The following is a 7,935-nucleotide window of genomic DNA, read 5'->3' as shown; positions in this document are numbered from 1 at the left end:
ACAATATTCTATTGTTAAATATACACGTTCAATAGTCTATTGTTAAATATACACATGCAATAGTCTATTGTTGAATATACACGTTCAATAGTCTATTGTTAAATATATACGTTCAATAGTCTATTGTTAAATATACACGTTCAATAGTCTATTGTTAAATATACACATACAATATTCTATTGTTAAATATACACATACAATAGTCTATTGTTAAACATACACGTTCAATAGTCTATTGTTAAATATACACGTACAATAGTCTATGACACGGTATAAGAAATATTAGCTGTGAACATGATCATAAATAATACTGTAACATTTACCATTTAGTTGCAAAAAAAGGACATAACGTTGCATTAGATATCGTGGATAAATATATGAAGATAATGTGTTTTTAGTACATGTGGTTTAAGATATAAATATCATATTAATTTCATTCGTATAAAAGCTCTAAGTAATGTAGCATAAATGATGAGCTAGTAAAAATACATAAATAGTAATAGCTTCACTAGTCATATATATTATTTCTAATGTTTTTCTTTATACCTTTACAAAATGGAAACCTTTAAAACGTCGTCATGACTAATAAATGTTTTGTTGAAACGGTTTCTTTTATTGAGCATATTTTATAACTATTATGTAAAATAAGTACGAAGTCCAGACCACTTAATGATAACGAAATCATTTTATTTCTACTAGTACTAATAATTATTTTATGTAACTGACGATAGGCCCAACTTCACAAATCAATTATTTTTTGAATAAAAATTCTAATATTCTGACACTTTTCTCTTACGTACGTTACTTTTCAATATCTCTATTACTTCGTTGAAAACACAATCTTAATATTTATAGCACTCAGTAACTAAATGGCTGACTCAGTAATCAATCAACTATCTAACTTAGTATCGCCTAACATGCGTTTTTTATCTTTTAAATCTATTCCTAAACTCTCAAGAAAATTCCAGTTATCAAGCTACGTGCTCGTCACGTGTCGTTAGTAATTTTTTTAGCTAGAAATAATACAAACGTCTATATTAATAAAAAGCTTACAACAGTTGATTATGGTCTTTCAAACTTCACTCTTATTGGGCATCTTAAAATGTTGTTAAAAATGCATTTAATATAAAGCAATGAAACATAGTGTGTTACATGAATAGCTTAGTTAATGTGAATCAAGCATGAAAAATGAGTGTAATAGATCTATTGCGGAGCCTTCTGGGAAGACATGACGTCACCTTGAGGTTACGTCACTTACATTGGGGAATCCTTGCTCTTGATCGATCATTCACTGAGTGAGAGTTTTGTGCCGGTGTTAGTTACGTATCTATCTAGCTGTTGGCCTGCTCAACTCAGACGGCTGGGGTATGTTAACTTCTCTCTGTTCTTATGTTTGTTTTCTACATTAGTTAAAAGGATACATTCCGCCTCTCTCTAGCGGGTCGAAAAATGGAAGAATTTGCTTCGAAGGAATGTTAAATATTAATTAACAAAATGCCTAAGACCCCTTATCACGTCTCTAACACTTAGTAACTACTACTGGAGAAAGTAATTTGGATTTCTACTTATTTCATTATTTAAATTTCTTAAAACTAAGTTCACATTAATTTCTATAACATTCAATACTGATTAACTTAAGAGTTTTTATTTAAATAAGCATCCCACTCGACACAACTTAACTGTATTACATAAAATATAAACAATTCTTCTATATGGTATACATAAGCTCTATCCTAGCTATCGGTATTGTTTGATTCATATGCAACTTTATTCACTTTAGAAATAGAACAATGTTTTTATAGGACACTTGTGAGTGATTAACAAAAGAAAAAATACTTCGTGCATGACTTTTCTTTATCTAGTTTAACTTTCATGTAATTGGTTTGCATTCTGAAGAAGCAGGTATTGAAATCTTTGTTGAAAATGTGTTTACCTTTAATTTCGAAGTCGTATTAATTACCTATTATCGTCTTCGTTTCAGCTTATATCTTAAAAGTAAGTCTGTAGCTAAGGTGTTAAAAATGACACGTGAGGAAACGTGTAACACCCTAAGATACAGTTCTGAGAAACGTGGTGCATTTGTACGATTATGTCTTTTTCTTTTCTTTTTTACATTCACTCCAAACTAAATATGTCTTCAACTTCAAACTATATTTTTGAAGATAGTAGAAGCTATGTCCCTAGCAAAGTTATGTAAAGTCAATGATTGTTAGGTGTTCAACAATTGCTTGGCTTTCTCAAAGAGTATAAAACTAAATAAATATAGTGGTCTAAAGTTGTCATGTTTTCAGGTTATTGTTGAAAATCTATATGTATGTGTAAATATACATAAATATATATATATATATACAGTGTAACAGTATTATTTATAAATATATATATATATATTCTAATGTTACATTGTATATCTCAGTTCCTATAATTAAAACCTTTTTAAACTGCCATATTACACTTTAAAATTAAAATCAATACATTTTGGACCAATTTTAAATCAAAATACAATTAAACCTTCTCCATCGTCACCAGATCGCAATTTTATGATATTTCATGTACACCTGGTGTGTTGTTTTACATTAGTTTTATGATGTTTGATGTAGACCTGATGTGTTGTTTTACATCGGTTTTATAATGTTTGATGTTGACCTGGTGTGTTGTTGTACATTGGTTTTATGATGTGTGATGTAGACCTAGTGTGTTGTTTTATATTGGTTTTATGATGTTTTATGTAGACCTGATGTGTTGTTTTACATCGGTTTTATGATGTTTGATGTAGACCTGATGTGTTGTTTTACATTGGTTTTATAATGTTTGATGTAGACCTGGTGTGTTGTTTTACATTGGTTTTATGATGTTTGATGTTGACCTAATGTGTTGTTTTACATTGGTTTTATAATGTTTGATGTAGACCTGGTGTGTTGTTTTACATTGGTTTTATGATGTTTGATGTAGACCTGATGTGTTGTTTTACATTGGTTTTATAATGTGTGATGTAGACCTAGTGTGTTGTTTTACATTGGTTTTATGATATTTAATGTACACTTGCTGTATTGTTTTACATTGGTTTAATGATGTTTAATGTACACTTGGTGTGTTGTTATGTAATGGTTTTATAATGTTTGATGTAGACCCAGTGTGTTGTTTTATTTGATGTAGATATGGTGCTAATGGATTTATCTTCATACACCACTATCACCCCTGTATAATAGCATTTCTTTTATAGCTGTGGAATCATGTGGGTAAGACATGATATTGGGTCAAAATGATCAGGTTTTCAATTGCACGTTTGTATGTATTTTTTTAGTAATTGAAAATAGTATTTCAGTTACATCATTTATATTTATTTCATATCAAACCAACATAATATAGATAGAAAGATATATTTTCACACATTCTTGTTGATCTTGTTTGATGTAATATTTGTTTTCAATTTCAAATCAACATCACATTTATTGTTATCATTCACAAATATTTGAATTATTTTATTCTTTCATATTTCCTTTGAACAATTTAGTCTTATTCGAAACTCCAAAATTTAAAAATGCTTCTTTATTACTATCACTATCACTTTATTACTATTTCAATCATATTATTTAAGGAAAATAAAATTACGTGTCATTTAGAACGTCTAGGATTTAAATAAAGTAGGTTTAAGCTTTCTAAAAAATCATTCTTGAAACTATCGCTTATCAGTTATTTCCATCTGTTCTCTGTTATTTTTTTTATTAATCAGTCAAGTATCTGTGAATTGTTTTTATTTCATTTAATTTGTTATGTAGACAGATGGAAAAAAGGAGAAAATATAGGCTTGAAAGAGCCCTTCATTAGTTTGAGCTATTTGTTCTTACTTGCGGCTTCAGGGCAAGAGGAGATTAATCTGCGATAGACGACGTCTCTTATATTAATTACATTGATTTGCTGCCGTTGACTTCTTTAAATAATAGAGGCGGGCACATTAACGAAACCTGGCATGAGTCATCCCGGAAGTACTCACTTTTAATACGTATTTCTGACTTCTGAACAGAGTATCTTACCATTAAATGATAATGAACTGTTTTATTTTAAGCAAGTGAACCTTACATGTATTCTGATTTACCTTAGGTGAAGGAAGTACTTTAAAAATACGAAAAACACATGCTTCAGAGGATAAAAATCTGCTACACACTTCTTAATTTGGACAAGTTGAGTAGTTTAAATTTAGAAAATTAAGAAAGCATAGAATTTTGTATAGAATACTTCTAACTGTTCACAAATGTTTCTATTTTGTTGAATGAAAATCATAACTATTTTCAGTGGAATGGTTTTATTCAATTATATGTGTTACTTCTATGTAGTTTTCGGACACTTAAAATGAAAGATTATTTCGGAAAGTTCAACTTAAAATAAATTTTTATTTCACAATTTAGTTGTCTAATTTTCTTACAGATAAGCTCGGATAACCTTCAAAGCTGTCTTCCTTCAGAATAAGGCCGTTCTTATTTACAAACTAGATTTATTCAAAGTTAGAAGCCGATAATTTGCATTTATCTCTTTTTAAAGTCTCCGGGTGGGTCAGCGGTACGCTTAGGGACTCACACGATAAAACCCGAGGTTAGATTTCCCATGGTGGACAAAGTGCAAATAACTTGTTTTGTAGATTTGCAGTAAGAAGTAACAGCTCTGAAAATTTGACTGGTGCTTCATGCTCTTGTGTATCATCATTTTCACTTTAACTCCATGTCACAAGCAAGGCTAAAAAGATGTCGTTGATTACTATAGCAACATATTCCACTAATCATACACTTGAAAAAACGTGTTTGTGGAAAATAATGTCAGATGCTCGTGTAATATTATGTTCTCGTGGTTCCTTTTGTATATATATATTGATAATCCATCAATTGTTATGTTATTAAGCGAACATAGAATCCAAACTTTCAGTTTGCAGAATTATGGCTTTATTTACAATGCGTGCGTGCGTGTGTAGTTTAATATAAGGTAAACCTTTTTGAATACCAATACCATTCACAAATGTTTGTGATTCAGTTAGTGAATGCTTTTACAATGTTTTTTGGTGTTGTTTTATATTAAAATTTAAGAAAGTATAATGGTTGAAAATATTTAATTAAAAAATAGTTGAAATTCTCGTGCTAAGAATATGTCTTTAAATTAAATAATAAATCAAGTAATTTTAAAACCTTACCAAAAAAACTGTCGCTATATTTGCAGGTATATTTTTAGCAAAACAAATGCGTGAAAAGAAGCTTGTTTCCATCCTGTTTTTAAAATAAAAGACTGATATACTGTGTAAAATGTAACTACAGAGCATTTAATAGTCGTAGATTTACCTCTTGACAGAAATAATATATTTTTTAAATAGTGTTTTAGATTTCAGCTAAAAACATATTATTACAAGTTTGTAACTAGAGTATAGGCTTAATGACTACAAATGTTTAATATATGCGTAAAGAATAAATCTAACAAGCCCAAATATCCCACTGACTAATTGTACTGAATATACACCACCTAGCGGTAATAACTATAGTTTAGGCCTAATATCTACAAGGGTGCAATGTATTCGTAAAGAATAAATCTCATGAGCCCTAAATGGAAAGCAGATATACAATAGAATAATATTCGTAAAAAATCAACTGAGTAATTCAGTATAGTTTTTAAGATTAGGAAACTTTGCACTAGCTTTCGATTAATTCAATATAAATCGCAGTTAGATTTAGACTTCTGGATCCTGAATTTGACTGCTTAGTTGTGGTTAGCCTAGAGTGCGAAAAGGACAATCATTTCATGAAAGGAATTTAACATGACAATGTAAATCATTGGGTTGGTATTTCTCTGGTAAAAAACGAATACCAAATGTTACCAATTAATTTGTTACCTTTATCATAATGAGTACTTTTTTTTATTTCGGATAACGCCAATCTCCTTTTCCTAGTGTACGTAATGTATATTTTTAGAGACGAGTATTAAAATTATTGTTACGACAGCGGAAGTCACGTGACGCTGCTGGCGCGTTTGGCGCTGGTAGCATGCGTGAAATTTCTTGAATGAACATGAATGATCGGGGAGGCCCAAGTGTATTCTAGACGCCCCCTTCGCGAGAAAAGCCAGCGGACGGTGATGATTGTATGATAGTTAAGCGAACAGTAGTTACGGTTTTTCGGGTAATATAAAGTGTATGTTTCGTACTCGAAGAGAGCGAAATTATCGAGGTTGTAAATCGCTGTGAGTTATAGCGTGTATTATAAAAGTTGTTAAGTTTAAAATGACGAGAAACGTACTGACAGTGGGAATTACTGTGTACTAAAAGTTGATATCGAAAAAGAATAAACTGGTTTAATCAAGAAAGGACTTGTAGCGCTGAAGTTCCTCGGAAAGAATTTCTACCGAAAATTAACAAACAAGCAGATACGTGACATTATTCTTTAATAAGCTAAAATGGCAAGAGAACTAATTTTTATATACTTTTATTGTTTTCTTTCACAATTATTTAAATGCATAAGTATTAATTAGTTATAGCTATCTTAACGAGTCATTTTCACATAGTGAATGTCATTTTTTTTGCAAAAAAAGACCCCTTTTCACATCAAGGCCAACGCGCCTCGCTATACTAAACCCACGTACATGAAGAACTTTGATTTTTGAAACAGCTTCATTCCTATGTTCCCAATGTATTGCTAGTTTACCTGTGATTATATGATAGTTTTGATTATTGATACTGTGTCATGAGATACACTTGGGCTGAACAAAATGGAATATAATATTATCATTTTCAGATATTTTAAAGTTATTTCTTAGCATTATAACACCCAAGAAAAACACACCTAACTTTAGCCTTCGAAACGTTCGTATGGACTTCACTGATAGCAACTTTTGCATTATTACTTTGAATTGGAGAAGATCTGAGCCGCATGTGTCTGGTATTTAGCATACTAGAATGAGAATTCAAAAATCTATGGTTCGCAGCCCATTAGCACACAAAAAAAAAGCGTTCCGCACTTTGGAATCGCGGGGACAATGTAAGAGTAAGATTCAAATTCTATTATTCGATCAGACAAGAGTAGCCTAAGAAATGTCGGTGGGTGCAACTGAATAGCCATCTTCCCTCAAGTCCACCAGCACAAAATAAAATATGATTGTCCGTAGACAACCCTTTGTGTAGTTTTGCAGGAAGCTCTCAAACAATGAAACAGACCTAAACAAAATATGATCGCTATCCAGTGATCCTGATTCCCAAAACAAAATAATCAAAAAAGAAAAACGAGAAGAAATATAAGACTAACGCCATTGTTTAACGCTGTAATTTTATATATTTTTTCATGGCATCAGTGGATTGGCAAACGATCAGTGTGTTTTCATTTAACATACCTATAAAAGGAGATGCATTGGATAACAGAACCATTCCACGTCTAGATTATCAAGTCTCTCCTGAGAAGGCTTAGCGATTTGAGAGCTTTTATTACATTTGTTCTCTTAAACGTTTTAACGTTCATAAAAGAGTATGATATTGTGTTTTTTAATTTACATAATAACATGTAGCATATATACACTGAGTGGTTACAAGTAAATAGACACCTAAATTTTCGTCATTTAACTGATTTATGCTAACTAATTCGTGTTCACAGAGCACTATATAAATGAAAATGGTCCGCACACTAATTATCTTGTGCTACAACATGCCTAGAACTCAAGGTTCTCTCGAATTGTCAGATTTTGTTAGAGGAAGGATAGATGGTCAAGCAGATAGTGGAATAAGTCAGCGGCCAATTCGCAGAATTTGGGAATCCCGCTTTTGACAGTCAACACAATCATCGTGCAGTTCAGGAAACATGGCAAGGAAATAACTGAGCAGCGTCCGGGTCGTCCTGGTCCATCGGAGAGGACAAAAATGGCTGTCAAGAGGAGCATCGAAATGGATCCCAAATTAACGACTGCAGAATTGGCCAA

The 7,935-nt window shown here is 31.4% G+C and overlaps 1 protein-coding gene across 1 annotated transcript in view; it reads left to right on the top strand.

Moving 5' to 3' along the window:
- The first annotated feature begins 1,301 nt into the window (after nt 1-1,301).
- The window catches only part of LOC106457237 (synaptotagmin-6-like), a 37,622-nt gene continuing 30,988 nt past the window's right edge, over nt 1,302-7,935 (top strand). The window contains exon 1 of the mRNA XM_022383071.1: nt 1,302-1,365. The gene's annotated coding sequence lies outside the window, so the exon portion shown is untranslated. The remainder of the gene's footprint in view (nt 1,366-7,935) is intronic.

Source organism: Limulus polyphemus, unplaced genomic scaffold, assembly GCF_000517525.1.
Source record: "Limulus polyphemus unplaced genomic scaffold, Limulus_polyphemus-2.1.2 Scaffold306, whole genome shotgun sequence".
NCBI classification, from domain to species: Eukaryota; Metazoa; Arthropoda; class Merostomata; order Xiphosura; family Limulidae; genus Limulus; species Limulus polyphemus.
Note: the sequence above shows the minus strand (reverse complement) of the source record. Positions and strands in the feature narration are given on the sequence as shown.